This window comes from Hylaeus anthracinus, unplaced genomic scaffold (assembly GCF_026225885.1).
Source record: "Hylaeus anthracinus isolate JK02 unplaced genomic scaffold, UHH_iyHylAnth1.0_haploid 11982, whole genome shotgun sequence".
Lineage (NCBI taxonomy): Eukaryota > Metazoa > Arthropoda > Insecta > Hymenoptera > Colletidae > Hylaeus > Hylaeus anthracinus.
Window position 1 is genome coordinate 6,213,804 of NW_026534330.1, and position 19,684 is coordinate 6,233,487.

At 38.5% G+C, this 19,684-nt stretch overlaps 2 protein-coding genes across 2 annotated transcripts in view; both read right to left on the reverse strand.

The window, feature by feature from the left end:
* Nucleotides 1-19,684, reverse strand: part of LOC128886345 (neuronal acetylcholine receptor subunit alpha-7-like) — a 454,660-nt gene that overhangs the window by 424,423 nt on the left and 10,553 nt on the right. The window lies entirely within an intron of this gene.
* LOC128886337 (inactive rhomboid protein 1) overlaps nt 1-19,684 on the reverse strand; it is a 227,271-nt gene that overhangs the window by 30,019 nt on the left and 177,568 nt on the right. The window lies entirely within an intron of this gene.

Sequence of the window (19,684 nt, forward strand, 5' to 3'; positions counted from 1 at the left end):
TTTTTCTTCTGAGCCAACTCAGAATTGCGTTGGACGGGGAGAAAAATTGTGAAGTTTCCATCGACCGGGATTGTCGATCCTAGTTTTACTTTAGTGGTTGCTGAATGGAACAGAGAGCGCTAGGTCATGAATCCCCAACTCCTAGTATTTTACATTTCTTAATGTCTTGGGATTGCTTTATTTTAAAAGGGAACATAGTTGAAAACGTACGTGTGATTTCCTTCAAATTTCATGGATTTATATCCTAACTTCGTTTAGATAATTTCATTTACCTGAGTTTAATAAAATAAAAGTAAATTAAACACTCTCGAACGATTCGACACATTTCAGTAGGATAGTTATACTGAGAAATAGCATGAATTATTTCTGAACCTCGAAATCTAAATTCCTTCACCCCTTTCCCCTCCCTTATTCTCCAACCCTGAATATTCCTCCTTCTTTCATATTCACCTAAAATATTATTTCATATAATCAAATTAATTTACTATAATACTAATTCACATTTACTATTTCCAGTTTAAAGAATACCCAAAGTCAAAAGCTAGAAACACCCAAGAATAAATGAGGATCACGAGCAGTGACCTCCAACGCGAGTCAAAGATGGACTCCAGACTAAAACAATGAGACAACGGCAAACAGCGACATAATTGTGTCCCGCGACAATAAAACTCTAATATCCGGCAAGAGGGGAACGAGGTGCGCGCGATGTGCACGGTTCAGTTTTCCGAGCGAGAATGTGGGACGTACGAATGGAGAGCAGAAAGCGGAAGGAAATTGGCGGTCGCTCGCCGAGTTTCCCAGCAAATTCTCTTTTCTGTCGCTGAAAAACAAGCAAATGCGGTACTTTTGTATTTAGATGTTTTTTTTACATGGACTCTGACAATTTTCCATTTACGGGAAAGGATCACCATGGTGGAACTCTCAACTGTAAAACGACACGCGTACCAATTTACAATCTGTCCCATGAGAGCGTACATATGTGTATATGAAACACAGTAGTAGGGAAAAGTATAGTAATCTAAAGTTGTACAAATAAATTAGAATATTATTCTAAAAATATTATTCTAACTATTTGTCTTCATTTCTACATGAGATTTTCTGGTCTCCTACTGTAAAAAAATATCTTGTTCTTTTAAGTTTATTGCATCTTTCGCAATTACTTTTCCATGCAAAAAGGAATGGAAATGTCCTGTTCCATTTTCCAATTGGAAGCTTCGTTCTCTAGATACAAGCAATTAAAATATACTGATGTTATTTTTGGTGTGCACCATTTATAGTCGAGTCGGCTACTGACGCCTGCGGCACCCGAGCCCTGTAAAACGCACGTGAAAACATTAACAGCTTATATTTCCAGAACGAAGCCTCGAATAAAGACTATTTCGATTCAAATTGTTACGTGGAATTGATCCCTTCACACAGATGCATACAAAATCTATATTTGAAAATGGTACAAATAGCAGTATCAATCTTACGTTTGACAAGACCAAATTAAATTATACGAACAGACCGAAAATACGCCAAAGAATAGAAAAAGACAAAATTCCTGCCTGGATAACACTTTCGATAAATAATAATTAGAACTTTAATTGAAGATGTTGGAAAAGAAAAAATATAAACTTCGTACTGAAGAAAAAGCGACGGAACGTTGCCTGAAATTAATATTTCACAGCTTCTTCGGTCGAGAGAGGCTGTGTATCGACCATAAAAACGCTCGGTCGATATTCCCGTGTTGGACGCAATAAATACGCCGTTAGAACCAGGCAAAAGTCGAAGTTTCTTCGCTGGCACGGCTAGTTTAAAAGGAAACGCGAAAAACAACGACGAAGCCTCCTGTTGTATTTTACCAGAATCGTGAAACTGAAGGGATTAAAATAGGCTTTTGTCTTCATTCCTGTCAATTACTGACACGGAGGCTATTTAATTTTTAAACCCCGCCCACCGATGCAACCCACTGGAAATTTACACCGTAAACTGTTTCATCGCTCGAGCCTATTTCTAGCGAATTTTATATTAAAACAACCTACGAGAGCTCCTCCGTCAAAAATTTCATGCATAGCGACGTTGATGTGGAGAGTCCATTGTAAAAATATTTTATTGTATTCTATTCGTCGATTTAAGGGTTTCATTGAAAAATAAGGATTTAATTAATTATTGTATAGCTACAGCTATGTTAATTTGTTTGAAGTACGTATATTTATTGAGACAGGTTTAAAGATATCATTTCTCTCATTTAGAACACGTATCAAAGTAAGCACGTTCGATAGATATAAATAAAACTTTTGATGAATACATCAGTGATTTCGAAAGTAAGTCAGATATTTCATTTCGACTTAGTGAATTCATCAAAACTGGACCACATTTTTTATCATCGATTTTCATAGCCGTAGGTTTCTATGTTTGCGAAAATAAAACTTCTAAATAGACCCAGTCCAATCAAACTTCGCGAGTTCGATATTAACTTTTGCGAACACGCATCGCATGACTGAAAATAATTAAAAACGAATTACTTTTTCCGTTAGTTTGCCGGTTTAATAATACGGAAACCGTCATTGGTTTATCGAACGAGAAAAATTAGATGGGTGGTAAATTTCAACACGGAAAATTCCACTTGCCATTTCTCTTGCCTCTCGTAATTTCAAATCAAGGATGAATGTCGATAATAATCCAAAATACAGATACAAACGTTCTATTTCACACCGCGCGTCTAATTACTCTACTGTGTGGTGTCATGTTCGATTAGGTCGCTATAATAAGTAAACCTATCCGTATTATTCGCATACAGATTATACGCATGAATTATCGTGGTATAAAAATGAGAGATCGATTGCGGAGATAATTTGGAAATATCCGCGATACTGGCAAACCCGTAATGATAAAATTAGGATGGGACATAGCTTGGTTGTAACCCGCTTTATAATTGTGCAATACAATTTCTGACAGTATTGTTATATTCGAAACACGAACATGTACGCGTAATTCCTGTTTGATAATCAAGTAGCTTTGATTCACAGGAATATGGGAATTGTTTATAAAAGAGAACAATGGAATAAGCGTTAACATTTTACGGAACTATATCTACGCTAATATCACTGGGGAAAAATATACACTCTAGAGATAAATGGTTAATAGAGTGAAAATTTAATAAATGTAATAAAATGTATTAAATAACAGTTTTAATCTACACTTTGGAAACATAGTCAGTGTCGTCATATTGCCATCCTCAACTGTTTCTGAATAGTTAAAAGACATTAGCAACACACAATGATGGATGAAACCACGATAAATCCCTAATTTAAGTAGAAACATCGAGGAATGATCAGACATTCTACATTTTCTCGAAACCAAAGCCTCGTATGTAAAATATTATTTAGGCCTTTGCAGTACCTGCTACATTTCGATGGACAGTAACTATACGTCGAATAATAAACGTTGTTATCTGGTAATTCGACGTTACAAATAGTTTCACCGCTCGCAGCGGAGGCGCATTGATAAACTAGCTGTTAACTGCGAAAGCTGGAAATGAGCATCGGGGTATCTGCATTTAATTTCCGGCCCACACTACCGTAACGAAACGAGACACGTTGGTTCCTGTTTGCGTCGACGTATTTATGTCGAAACTTAAGCAGATAGTCGCGGTTCAAGTCCGAACGCTTAACACCGCGCTATCAACGACCGAATCATTTAGACTTATAACTGCACTTACGTATATTATATGTGTACATTAACTTTGTAAACAAAAACGATGTACTTTACTTAGTCTCACTCATAAATAAAAAATGATTTCCCATTCGAACGTGAATTGTCATAAAAAATAAAGTGACAAGTGACTTCAAGGTTTCTTTTCCTCAGCCAAAGTTATCCAAGGGGAAAAAGTGCGTGGTTCGCGCAAATTAACCGTGAAAAACTGTGGCAACTTTGGTATGCTCGTCTTCCAGCGTAGAAGGCAGTGTTTTATCGGTCGAAGTTTTGCATTGGCCATCCCTGGATTTCTTTGCACGGGTGGCTTTTGGAGGCAAGCGTCGTTTCTACGGCTTAAAGCAAAGATTTCTCACTGGTTTACGCGACAGGAAAACGAATGGAGGAGTAAAGGCTTTGTCGACCAGAGATATTAAGCTTGCAGATTGTTACGTGTTGTTCGTTAAATTAGGATCACGAAAGACGATTTGTAAGCCGCTAAAAAATTAGAATTCGAATGCGCGAAGAAGTTACGAATAGGAGATTTCGAGGACAAGTGATCACAAGACGATACAAGTTGGAAGATACAGTGTCAGTCGGAATCTCAAAGCATAATTTATGGGAAAATAATTGTGCTTTTTGAAATCGGAAATGCTTTCATAAGAACTAGAACAAGCAAACACTATTAATCACCAGAAGTTCTGACAAACAGAATGACCGCGCTACTAGAATAAGGAAATGGGACGTGTAAAAACTTTGCAATTAAGTAGAATGACTTGGAACTTTCTGGAATCTTTTAGACTACTTACATACCCGCGAAGAGTATCGTTCCTGAATATTTTACAGTCGTATCCGGGTTGCCTGTTAAGTCTTCCAGCATAAACTCGCGTTGGAAACAATTTTAGAAATCGTTGATGGCTGATTTTAAGTTAAAAATACAATGATTGGTTTTTAAATTATTTACGAAATGTCGTAAAAATTTGCCACTGAGAGGGAATTTATTTTGATCAAAAGAATCAAAAATTTAGATTGATATTGATCTAACGAAGATGTTCCCGTGCAATATAATTGCGAACTTTAGTTATGAATTTATATTAACAATTTCAGCAGTCACTCTCATAATTAATTCGTGGATGATGTTCATGCATAGCTCACATTAAGTTTATGACTACATAAAAATGAAAAACAGTACGTGTTTTGAACTTCGTAATACAATTTCCTTGAATAACATGTAATAGCTATAATAATTATAATTAATAAAATTACGACCTCAGAATTGAAAACTCTACGGACAGGTCTAGAAAACTCAAGTCTATTTCGACTGAAATGCAATTCCCAGAATTTAAAGAAATATAAAACCACCCGAGACGACTTCGAATGAAAAATTCAGGTGCTGAGAATACGTTCCCCTCCATCCGCCATCTTTCCCTCGGTGTCTGCGTTATTTATAATTACGGTTACCCGCGTAATAGCACCACTCACGTTGAAACCTGCATTTATTTTGTGCTAATTATTCCAAGAGAACCGCGCTCGGCAAAACGCTCGTAAAAGAATGTTCTCATAGCCTATTTGCTCGATACCCCCTACACACCGAGCCGTTATTCCCAACCCCCTTGTCGGTGGTCTGGCCGTAATTACATTTCGCTTGGCGGCTGAAAAAAAAAATCATCGCGCGACCGAGCACACGGGGGGGGTCGTTAGTGTTTCACGGCTGAATAAAACGGCGCTCGAAAAATTTCCGCGGCTCGAAAGGCAGTTGTGTGCCTTCTTCTCCTGCACGGAGGTGCCTGTATGTCAATCGTGGCGCATGTCCCCCGCGCGAGTTAAAAAGTAAATAGGAAGAAAAGAGCGGCAAGTGGGTCAAGTTGCCGCGCGGGCCTAGCGCGCAAAGTGCAGTCATTGTTACACGAAGGAGCGGCCAAAGCTCACGAAATAAGTGTCTTTAGAATTTCTGCCAACCGGAACCGTGGAAAAAAATGTAACTGGAACGCGGCAACGAGAAGACCTTCAGCAATTACACACCACCACCACCCCCCTTTCTATTTCGGGCGCGATCATTAAAGCCAATTAACACGCTCGCTTTCGAGCCAAATTTCGTGCCATAACCTCGGATGGAATTGCCGATCGGAGAAGGAACGTCTTGGGGACATTCGAAATGGATCGATCGAACGTCTAAGGAAGGGTTTATATCCTCAGGATACACCCCAGGATATACTTTAGGGCTCAAAGTTAATGTGGTCGTTGCAGATGGAGGTACTTCGGACATTTGAAAGTCACCTCGAAAAATATTCTTTACCCACGTATTATCCTGTGAATATATACGTTTCGATATTATTAACGTCATCATCGTTGTAAAACATTTCTGTTTATATCAACAATCCCTCACATTAAAATCAGCATCCCTTGGTTCAAAACGAAATACCTGCCCATAAAATTTGCGTAAGGCATAAGGATCAGGAGAGATCGTTGTTGAATCATTCCGACCAGGCGAATTTCACCCCTCTATGTAAATATCGCCAACTCCTGGATCCACGAAATAATACTGCTACAGTTTTCCGCGAAGCTGAAGCGAAAATGCGAAATATTACCAGCCCTCTCCACCTCCCCCTCTTCTCCCCCGAAGCGGAATCGTGCCGCAATAGGGTCTTGGCGTGGGCAGGGCGCTGAGGGCGCATTATTACCCCACTTTTTCACCGAGCATTCGCCGACGGAACAGGCATTTTTCAGCGAATGACCGTTCGAACCCACCCTTCGCGGCGTTATCGACGGTGAGTGGTAAATCTTGCGCGCAGCCACTCTCCAATATTCTTCTAATTACACTAGTCGACCGAAAAACGTTTATTTGCACTTCCTTCGAAAAATTCTACTGCATCCGATACGTCTTGATACGTTGGATGTAAAATCGGCACAAATTTAAATCTAAGCTTAAACACAATTACCTTGAAAATCATTTATACGTATCATGTAATTTATTGCACATTTTAGACTAGACTGTAGGCAAGATGATAAGGTACTCATTAAATGCACGAGACCTCTTAGTTCAATGCTTGTATAATTAATCGTACAGACGACGCTTCACTCCATGATAATTAACATCTATATGAGGTGAATGCGACAATTTGACAGTAGTTTGATGATAGCCACTGGCTTCTATATTAGAGACTTCATTTAGGTATAATTCAAGTTTAATCACGTTCTCATTTACCTAACGATTCCAGCGCATGGCGAAATAAACTCTGAGGTGCTGATATTGCGCTTCGTGTGTTTATTAATTGTCTAAACAATCCACTACTACATTCCAAGTGTAATTAGGTACAATGCTCACGAGAGCAATGTCCCATATTTTAAGAACAACAATGTGGCAATTTTTTGAAGCTCACTGTTTACACAGAATGTGAAAAATTGTTAAATGTTAGTTTGGAAATCATAATTTGCATCGCCTCGTAATGCGAATTTGATCTTGCTCCGCGTTTACTATTCTACGTCTCCAAGTGACTTATGCACGGGAGTGTACGTCATTGGATAATAACTCTTCCACGATGATTGCGGGTATTAAAATTCCACGCATTATAGTAGATTAACGCGTGAGGGCTTTTCCCCCTCGTTCGATGTAACGCCGCATTTACATCATGCGATTGCAGTAATGTTTTACGCAATGCAGTTACTGTTGCAGATGTTCGCGGCACTGTTGCAATTTCAACGGTCCATTAACTCAATATTCCCATTCACTCGATAAAAAAATATTAATGGTCGCCATAAAATAGTGTTTAGTGCCGAAGTTATTCGGGGTTATTGCTACGTATTCGATTGAACTATGCTTGGAAGTAGAAGCAATGTGAAAAACAATTTTCCAGTATTAGATAAATCTTCAACCGTTCAATAATTCAAAACCTTGTCTTGTAGTGAAACAACCTATTCTAAAAATTCTAATCAAGAGATCTGATAACAGTAACAAATAATACGAGAGCAGTCCTAATTGTTATAATATTAATATTTGGCATTTATTTATTCGTGACACCACTTCAAAACCAACGCGCGAGTTTCCGGATTAAAAAGCATAGTGAGCGCGTTTCCTTCAATGAACTCTTTTTCCTAGTTCCAGGATTCAGCCGGATCGACGTGTTCGCAAAGTGGTGCTGATTAAGTGGCACCGTTAATGGACGGTACTTGAATAACGAACATAATCATTAGTAACAGAAGCAGTTTCCGGTACTCGTGCTAATAACCGGCTCGCACGCGATCGTAATTATTATTTGCGGGATTCCGGACGCTCGTGTTAAGGTACGCCACAGGCAGCCGCACTATCAATCGCGTCGGTGATAATGAGGAAACGATAGGTAACGGAACCGAAATGCGACTCGTCTGGAAAAATTCATAATGTCCGCCCTGGCAACGCTGCACGCTCCAACCACTTCAAACCGCTGCTATTGATTTCACCACGTTTATTTCTATCGTTAACCCTCGTTAACCCTCGTTAACCTTGCAAAGTTTTACCTGCACAGATTGTAATGAAGAACAGCATAATCTTGACAATAAGTAAAGAAACATAGCCACTTCAAACAAGTTCAAACCTGCCATTAGATTTCCCTGATAGAAAATGACAGAAAAGAATAAAATTCGAAAACATAGATAACAAAGAACGTCCATGGAAGGTAGACAGCATAACGGTTAAACGTGATGAAATTATCAAAGTACCTGACGATATGAAACCCAGTTAAGCTCATCCCAAGCCAGTCAACCTGCTCGACAAAACTCGTCATCCAAAAATATCGGATAACCGATAAGTGTTGCAGAGAGAACAAAGTATGATACCTTAAAGCCGATATCGGATACTGTACAATATTGCTGATGTCTTCGAAATGCGAAAATACGATGGAAGTGAACTCTACCTGGCCTCCATCTACTGAAATTCTATGTCTATCACTTTACTCCATTTTCTTTTGCCTGAACTAAATATTTGATAACTCTCTGGAGAGAAAGGACCAGAAACAGAGGAAGAAATTGATCGTCTTAATAGAGATAATTCGTTAAATAGTGTAAAATGGTTAAGGAATAAAGTGAATGTGTAAGGACTGAAACGTAAGTTGTTTCTTAAAATAAAATATCCCTTATTATTCTCTGTCTTTAATTTCTATTATTTTTATTAATCTGTAGGATGGAGTTAAAAGATTTAGTTCATTTTTACCACTTATACCCTCTCGAAAATTTTGCTTAAATCTATCCAGAAAAAGTCACAGGCGAAAGAGGGTAACGACCCGCAAAAAATAGAGGAAAAAGTGAATACAAGAGTGACCCCCAGGCCGTTGTCACACTTCGGGTCATTTTTCATTATCTTGATCATTAATATTCAGGATGACAAGGTTCATTAATATTCCGCAACGGGCCTGACTATTTGCTCGAAAAAAGAGAGTTCTTTTTAGCCACACATTATGCATGTCCGAGTTCATTCGACAGAACACAGAATTTCATCGGAAATAGATGATAAGTATTAACCGATATTCGATAACCGTCTCCTAGGAACGTTAATTAATGGATAGTAATCATAAATGATGGAGTTAATAAAGCCATAATTCGATCGAAATTTTCACACTTCAATCATCAAGGAAAATTTCTCGAAAATCAACTTAATTTTCCTCATTAAAATTATATTATAAATTTATACAAATAGACATTAATTTTTGAAGTATTTTTAATATCAAAAAACATTTTGAAACACTATGCGCGTCTATAGTCTCATTTCCATGAACGCCATTTTACGTGCGTCGATCCAATAAAGGGGTCGTTACCAGCGCACCGAACGTCTTTGACTCCTGTCGAATCCTCGGGAAAAATCAGAGTAAAGCTCCCCGAGGACCTGGGACCGTGATCCCGAGTTTAATTCGGATAATGTCAAACGGCCAATACCTTCGCCGTCGGCGGAGGCCGTTAAGTAAAATGACAATGTTACGCGAGGAGTGGGCGGGACGTGGCGGGCAGACGCGAAAGAAACGCAATTCCGGATGAATTACAGCCGCCACTTTGTCATCGGTCCGGCGTCGGAGGGGGCAAGAAAGCAACATAATGCATTGGACTGGCTCGAAAATTGAAACCGAAAATTAACGGTGCGCCCCCAGACGAGTAGCAAAAGTTCCACCGGGTCGTCTTCTGATCTAATCTGGTTTAATCTGCCTCCTTGGTCGCGGAAAAGATATTCAGCAAGAAGGAATTCCTGCTGAATCGGAAACTTCTGCCAGCGAAATTAATAGGATCGAGAAGAAGAGACAGGGAGGGGGAGGAGAGATGTGACGACGGGATACTACAGTTGAAAAGGGAACCGAAACGTGGAAAGAAATTTGATGAAGATAAAAATACGCTATGTCCGAGATGACGAGGGTTGTTCGATGAGGACGCAAACGCCACGGAAAATCATGCTACGTCGACCGATAACGTTCTTCTGGCAATTTTGGCTGTTATGTTCGACGTCAGGGTCATGACAAGGCTGAGAGCTAAGGGATTACGTGTTATGAGAGAACACACTTCAGGGTAAGCCCATGGGCGAGAAAGAAATTATATTAACTACTTTACTTGATGTTTGTGGACCATTCTTGATTTTTATGTATGTTAGATCCAGGAAAAAAAATAGAATATAGTGAAATAACTATTATAAAATTTCCAGTCATAAAAAGAAAGTAAAGAATTTAAACAAAAAAATATCATCTTATAGACAGTGACAAAATGAAACTGTTTTATATGTACAATTTATTCATACGACATATACTTTCAGAGATAAAAATTGAAAACTTGGAAGACCTTTTTCCTGAAATTCAATTCTTGCAACTTCTAACTTTTCAATTTTTATTTTCGAAACAAAAGCTCATTTCTCGAGGGCGTACATATACACCATCCGCAGGGTAAATATTTTTATAGGTCCTAAACACTCGTATTTTTGATAACAATAACTGGAGAATATATGCATCAAGTCAAGACAACCTCTCAAACTTCATTTTGCTCTCACATACAATTTTTGCCACGACCGTTGATCTTGAGGCTTCGTTTTGTTACTTCACGAATTCTTTCATGAATACGTATCGCCTGAATCTGCAGGAATTTCCACTCTCTGTTCTGCTGTTTAAGAATACTTTCTCGGAAATCGTCGCTGGTACAATTTACAATGTCGCGAGACACGTGCGATTATCAAGAGGAATTTGGAATTCACAAAGGAGGAGGAGCTCGTCAGACGACATTAGAAATTTCCGTCACGCGTGAGTCCTTTTCGTGCGCTGCGATCCGTCTTTATTATCGGACCAACGAAAAGTCAGGACGAGACCCTGGGAAGGATTCGACACGTTCGCTGCGACGCGATACGTGTGTCGTGATTCGATTCGCCGATCCTACCTTTTTCTATCTACTTGGGAAACTATCCGAAATATACCGAGTGCTACCAGGAAAACTGCCATGGATGTTACAGTGAAGATTTCGCGACTACCATTTTTTGGTTTCACAGGTGTTTACTTCACTTTGAAGTTGAATCTTAATCTGTTGTGTTCATTTTAACATTTCTACAGATTAATGCAACATGAAAATGTTTGAATAAATTATCCGAATTTAAAAACCGGAATTAATCCTTGTATACTTTCTAAAAATGATTTATTTTCAGAGTTAAGCGAACGCGATGGTAAATATTTCAAACAACTTCAATCCGATTTGAATAAGTCCTTATCACACTGATTGTCAAGCGGATTTCACAAAACTTTTGCTGGATACTGCTCCAAGATTTTTCATAATTTAAACTTTAAACTCGGTACCCATATTTTCATTAATTTTTCTCTTCTTGGATGTAGAATTAAAAATAATATTGCGGAATAAAAAATGCTGAAGTCCCTCACAATGATACATGTCTTTAATAGAAAAGTAATTGACGTCCAATTAGGTGACTTTTTGTTTTTAACAATTTTCGCCACCATTTTCACAAGTTTATACTCGTAAAAAAAATTACACGAATATTTCAGGTATCCGTAATTGTTAAAAAAAGGTTCTAATGTGAGTGTTTACAGGATATTTATTTCTCTTTAATACGACTACAATCAATTGATGGCAGAGTAGATTAAAATGGATGTTATTGGCCCGGATGATTGAAACACTAGAAATACGACATTTCATATGCACCAACTTAATACTTATTAAACGTACTCAAATAAATCAGCTGTTCCCATATTAATTTCGCTGTAGAATATCTATTAAACGAGGTATGAAGCTTGTCTACTATCAATGAGAAAGCCTATCTCTGTGAGTATCTATACGTAACGTCCAATCGCTCTCGAGGAAGCATGTTTACACGGATGGTACTCTGACAAAGTGGCACCAGATGGAAGAGATCAGGCAGGATGGAGCTTAGTGCCTCATAAATCATTGACGACATCATTCGAGGAAGTGGATCAGCCCATAAGACATTGTCAAGGAAGCGAGCGGTTCTATTCTGCCGCGATAGTTCATTTCCGCTGTGATATTAATCGCGATACCCGCTCCTAGCTGAAATTTCGATTCCTATGATGGTTATCGTTTAAGTACGTACGCCAGGAAAGTGTCAGCTCGTTCGTTACCAGTTACGAAGTCAATTTAGACTATCTGAAGTCCGACGAAATAAATAAGACGGTGGTAAATGGATCCAACGTAATAAAATATATTATTAAGTGTTGATATTTAAATCTTCTATAGTATATAATTTATTAGTAGAGCGTATTGATTCTATTTATAATTAAATATGACATATTTGTTCCCTTATTATTAATTCTATTCTTGCTTTGATTTTATATGATCCTTTTCTAGTATAAACTGAACAAGATTTAACTCAGATTTGATAACTATTTTATTATAAATAATTATGCTTGAACAGGCTATCTGTGTTTTTAATTTGATTTTAAATTGAATTAATTAAGATCTTAAAGAATCACAATTCTGAAACGTGTACCAGTTGTTTAAAATATTATATATTTCTAATTTAATAACTCGAACCCAATTCTGGAAACCAAAATCCACGTGTTTAACTGTCCAACTTCATTCGCGTATTCTCGTCGCATGAAAAGAATCGTATAAATATAAGCGAAACGTTGAAGATAACTCCTGAATCACATTTACCAGGCTTTTATTCCCAACAATCGTTCCCCTCCTATTGGCACAATTACGCGAATTGTCGACACAAAATTATTGAATACCTGGCAAGAAATAAAGCCCATTGTTCCAGTAATCAGCATTTAAATTACAACGGATCATTTCATAATTGATCAACCTTGCTCCAATTTTCCTTGAAACAAAGTCCAAACATAGCAGCTTCTGCATAAATGCGATCGTACAAGGAATAAACGAAACGCGGACAACGTTCATTGGGCGATATCGCCAATTTAAATAACGCCAAACGCGTCCCCGAACATAGCTCGGGAACGTTCACGGGCGGAAATAATTTACGAATCGATAAAAGTTTAATCGATCAAGCATCCTACCGTTGCAGTTACCCGCAGCGTACCAATCCCGTTAACACGTTTTCCAATATTTGCCCGATAATGTAAAAGCGGTCAACGTATGCGACGGATTTTCGAAATGACCGAGGACTAATAAAATTAAAGGACGAGGTGAGGCGAGGAATTTAAATGTCCGTGAACTTTAATACCTTCGTGTGCCATCGATCCGAAAGTATCGCGGTTGACTGATTAAAAACGCAACAGTTTACAGGAGCTCCGTCTCAATTTCAAGGAAACTCACAGCGAGAAAATTAAATGCACGCTAAGTAATGCACTTTGTGGCAACGGTGGCAATTTGAAACTCGTAAGCAACAATTGGATCTATTGAATCTATGTTAAAATATGTAAATGATAATAGTAAGTATATCAGAAGTATGTTTATATATGTTTTGATCTTGTTTTGTTAATTCTGAGCTTCCACTCGTTAATTACTGAAACAAATGAATAAATTCTTGGTGTACTCGGTTTGGTTTCTGGTTAGATAATCCGTGACTTAGGGATGCAGCTTGCGTGAGGAGGGTGTGTTGCGTGACTACAAAGTCACGCTCGTTGTATACGAGTTAAAGTGGTCTGAAAGCAGTTCCGTTTCTCTGTTACACTATTACATGTTTCCTGCGATGGCATCTAAGAAAAAATACACGATACACGGCGGCCCGCGAGACCATTAATATTTAATCCCTCCCGTTTGGTATTTATGCACGTGTTAGTAACGACTCGTTATCGGTAGGAGGGGAGGAGGAAGCTCCAGATATAATACCAGGTGGGGAGGGCAATCACGTACAGTGAAATAAATCGGTGTCTTTTTATATTCCTAACAAGCGCAACAAATGTACGCTAGATAAACCTGTGGATACTTTTTAAAAATGTCTCGAGTGTGAAAAGTTTGTAAGTATCGATTTTTATTTTTAAAAGTCAAAAAACCCCTCAATTATTGTTATTATTATTATTTACGATGGAATGAATATTCCCTAGATACAGGACAATACCTTCTCGAAGATGTAACGTGAGGAATAATGTGCTGAAAGGTAGTAGATTCCAATAATTGACCACGTTGGTTATCGACAATGTCTTGCAAAGGTCACGAACGTATTGTTCCACAAGTCGGGGGGTAGATAACGGTGTACCGAAATTACTATATACACCCTGTAGACGCTCGTTTAGATCACGGCGGATAAATGTGCCGGCTTCTTACGAGACTAGGAAGGAAACCACTGACTACAACCTCTAACCATAAATATCCGTTAGAAAATATTTAGAAAGACAAATTTCCTTGAGGAAGTTACTCTAATGATTTGATCAACGGGTTCTGAATCATTTTCAGAGAAGGAAACATGATAGACTTTAAGCTAAACAAAATGTACCCCTACGGAGACCTTATGTAGTTCCCAAGAAGATATGGAATCACCAAATATTTCAACAAACAATATCCTTAACCTTTAATCTTACAAATGAAATTTTTGATATTATCGTTCAACTTTCCGAAAATTTCACATTATTCGACCTCTTGTGCCTTTCCATTAGGACTGGCTCAGGTGCAATTGGTATTCTCAGACGAAACCGAGTTTGATTTGTTGCCTCCAACGCCCAGGTCGCGGCAGCTCGTTCCTCGCGCAACGACATCCAAAGCGCAGGGATTCAAGGGGCCAAGTCATCGAGGTCTCTCGCGACACGAACAGCCGGGGCGATTGACCTGGCTGACCTGACCCAGAGTTCCCTCGGTCAAAGTTGGCTGAGATCGGGCGAAATCGCCGGGATTCGAGCATTTTCGTCGTGAACCGCCGACCGAGGGAAGCGGAGCCGCTCGATATTTGCGCGAACGCGCCAGTAGTGCCTATTCCACTGTTGACGAACGCACATCTCGACGCGCTGAATGTTTCCATGGGGTGTTTGCTCGATGGCACACAACGAGAACTCGAGCAAACGACGCTTGTGCCTGTCTAATAATTTGTTTTCACTAATTAATGCGTGATGCTTGGGAAATAGAGAAATACGTTAATTTACCCGCTTAGAAGTATGTGGACGCTTCCTTAATACAAATAAATATCTGATAAAGGTTGCGAATCTATTAATATCAATTATATCATTTATGTTTCGATATGTTTATGTTGCATTAACGCTGTGTGTTGGTATCAATTTTGTTATTGCTCTGTTTCAAATTAAAATAAATAATGAATCTGCTCTAGTAATAAGACAAAGTCAAACACAATCAAGTCCAATTTTCGTTCTATTACAAGATACATCACATTATAAAATGCAAAATGCACTTCAAATGAATATCCTGTGAAGCTAATTACGAGAATGACTGATGCATATCTGGCTTTATTGATTATGCTAAATTCTACATAGGTGCTCTATGAAAGTGCTTTAACCTGGAATATTTTCATTCATGAATTTCATACCTGTTTCAAATGTACATTTGTAAGATTTAACTAAACGTTCCAGATTCATATTTGGAATGTTCTATACAAGAATAAAATATTCGAAATTTGTACTTGATCATTCAACCAGTCAGAAATTAACCGAAACTTAAAATAAAATAACGCCTCTTCTACAACGAACTGTGTACTTTGCTTCTCGTTTTCACTTAGGTAAATGTTATCGTACACGCTACAGCATGCTATTTCCTCTATTACACAATAGCGAGTATGTATACCCGTAATATTTTATTGCTGCGGTATTACGTACAATAGTTCAGCCAACAATCGCGATGCATTTGCAGACTGTTTCTTCCATTCAACCGCTCACATTTGTTTCGATCGGTGATAAAGATGGAAATTGCATGGTTACTGATAATAATGACAACTGGTATGGTCCGATACACCGTGTAATCGTAATTGAATACAGATTTCAAACAGGACAAAATTTTATTGTCTACGTTTATAATTGAATTTACTCTGGAGTATAAACAAAAATAAAACATAAAAAATATAAATAGTATATTCTAGGGAGAATTATATTGAGAATTCAAATTGAAGAAAAAGCTAACGCGTTAAATATTGAATAGAATTGTTTCGTGCAAATAAAATGTGATAACTATACTTTTGGGTTACTCTGGAAAATCCAGCAATTATGCTTGATTTTATCAATAAAAGATACCACCAGGAAAAGATCGCTTTCGTATTATAATTACGAATTAAAAAAATTTTTTTCCTGAATATTCTCTAAATAAAGCGTTGCTATTTAGTTAGATAAGAACAAAACCATGATAAAATGCCTGCAGACAAAAATTAGTAACATACTTGGGACTGAGTGTTGCAGACTGATGGTCAATATCAGATATCACTGCTGAATGCGAAATATAGCTAGTGATACATTTGTGACACTAGATTACAGCTGTAAACGACTGCTGAAGCCGTTGAAGTCCGTTTCGCAGTGATCTCTAGACCAATAAACGATATCTAGGATCACGGAAACGTCTATCCCTGATGCTGGGTACCATACTACTCGCAAAATCCACGAGACGCTACATCAGCAGGTAGGGAAAACGATAAGCTTGCTGCACTGCGACCAATATGACTATCCTATCGAGTAATTTTTTCTTCAATAGAATCCTGAAGTCTCGATCGACAGAATATTTATGTCAAGTTATCTTAGTGCATTGTGTTAGAGTATTTGATCAATTTCTTATTTCGGTGTCTGGAAAATCGCCATTCTCGTGAAATATAGAGTTTAATCATTAACGCAATTATTAATCCTGCGTTCTGAGGCATTTGACGAATTTAAACCTTCATGGAATATTTTATAAGTTGACTAAGTAATCTGCACAGCGTTTTATTTAAATTCTTAAACACATAGACAAAATGTTGTTTCCGAAACTATTCCCCGGAACCCAGGTCTACAATAGAAATGTCAACGCCTCGACACGCTCGCAATAACGGTGCGTTATGTACAGTGCGTAAGAGGGGTGGCGAAAATTGATGACACGGATTCAGATAACGCCTGTAAACGTGGTTTTATCGTCAAATAGAAACTTCTCGTCCTAATACGGAACGACTCGGAAATATTTCTCTCCGCAGCTTTGTAACCGGTTGTTGCTCGTAAGTTTTTCGAGAGTTTCGCGGCATCGACGCTAACGATGACTCGTTATTCTTCCTCTCGAGGAAACCCCGAGCCCTATTTTTCTTCCCTTGAATTTCCATACAGTGGTATATTCGCGCGTTTTCCACGAGATTCGCTCCCCTCCTGTTAACCGCGTCGCACCTGGCAATGACGTCTCTGTTTCGCGTGATTTACACCAGTACTCGCTTTTTATGCTTACTCTCGGCTTCTGTTCGTTGTCGGTCTCCATTACGGTGACGATCGATCAGAGCAGAGATTCTCAACAATAGGGACGACGCCGTCGAGTACTTCCTGGGGGATAACTCGCGATCAGAAGAACCATTCGTGTGGTGATCTTAGTTAGCAAGAATCATACACGTCCCCACCTCGCGAGACAGTGTATAATGATTTATTTCAAAACAGGGGATGGAAAGCAACCGTAGGCTATAAGGGAGCAATTGCACTCCTCATGCAACAAATATTTATTTCTCAACCACTGACAATTTTTCATATGTCAATGCGAAGATAAACTCATATCACTAAAGTTTAACTGAAGGAAAAAGACAGCACCGTCAATTATTCGGAGTACCCTGTAAATTATTCTACGAATCTCTGATCTGGCCCGGAGTCTCTGAAATATAGGAATCGTTGGCAATAAATGATAATCATGTTAATTATTAATTTCCATGCGTTACACGAGTGGCGGTAATTTATGACTCTGCCATGACATGATGCACGATGCTTTATTAATGCCATGTTAAAGCGAGCCGATCCGTATAATATATTAAAATCAATTCGCATTAACTCGGCTCAATTTTCCGGTGCAGGAAATTACTCGAGAAATGGGATGGAGGAGTCTTTTATTCGACAGGAAACGAAACTCTTGTTCGAGCCGTTTCTGTTTCAAACTAGGAGGCATCCCGCGTGCGTGAAGAGAATAGAAGAAATAATAAATAGTACGGCGAAACTGTATGGAAAGGGAAAACTCGTGAAAATTTGACGCGACCGATCTAGTCCTGAAACGCTGGAACGGTAACGCGGTATAAAATATACAAAGTTGGAAAATTAGGTTGTAAGCGAAGTTAATCCCTCGGCGTGCTTAACTTTTGTATGTGCATGGAATATGAAATTTCTCAACTCGCGGGAATTCAGCTTTAACGCTACGTTAATGGCGCATCGCTTTCGATGATAACACAAAGCAGAGATTCCCATGAATTAGTTTTGTGGCTTGGAATCTTTTCGAAATGTTCTGAACACGGAACACTAAAGATTCTTGATTATTCGGCTCGATGCATGAGTAAATTGTCTTAAATGTATAAAATTAAACTTCCATGAATTTTCAGGGAATATTATTGTGCATTGTCAATGACTATTCTTGGGATTATTAGCTTAAAAGCACGTGTATATTGTAATTCTTTATTTTTTGAATGAAGAAATATTCGTTGAGCACCACTGCTGTTTGGAGTTCGTTAAATATTACAGAATAAACGAATTGCGATATTCGTGTGCATTTATTTTAATAATTATAATGATATTTATTGATAATCTGTAATAATACTTATTGGCAGTTCATTTAAATATAATTGAATACAGTTCAGATGATAAACAAATCGTTTGTGAAGAAAGTTTGCACTTTTCATAAATTAATAATAAATAAATGAATTAATATACTTCACATAAAACCCTAATATATTTCACACTTCTATAAAACACCTCCTCGTCTTTTATAACTCGTTCCGATGATAGTGCCGAACTAAATTTAATGTTTTGCCACGGAAGCCACTAATTGTCGCGAAAAGCGCTCCAACGGAGATAAATTGCAGTTTCCTCGAGCAGAAGAATAACGAGTCGTCGTTAGTATCGTTGCCAAGGGGTCCTCAAAACTCCGCGCAACAACCGGCCGTGAAGCCGAGAGAAATACCGTCGGAGTCCTTTCTTATCGAAACAGAAGTTTCTATTTCCCCGATAAAACTGCACTTAGAGGCGTTATCTGAATCTACGTTATCAATTTTCTCGACGTATATAACGCACATTTATTACGACCGAGCCATTGATGTTGAAGAGCAGGTTTCCACGGTAACCCAGGCACGGAATATCGCTGTATCGCGAAAGAGAGCCTTTCAGATTCTCGTGAAAAGACAGATTTCATTTGATAATTTCAACGTGGACGAGGAGAAACGAAAGTGGCAGTGCGCAAAGCACCGGATCCGTTGTTCATTTTTTATCACGGAGATACCACTTCTGGACGGTAATATCGCCCGGGGAATTCTGAGCTCTGTTGTCAGCTTTGGAGGCGGAAATCCTCGGTACCTTAAATAGCCACGAGGAGAGATTCGAATTAACGCGCGCATTAATTCATCGTGTCGCGGGAATACGAGGTTACCGAACCGTCTGTCAACCACCCATCACGCGGAAGTAATGCGATATTCTACTTTTTCGACCTTTCACGAAAGAAGATTAAATTTACATCTGCACGC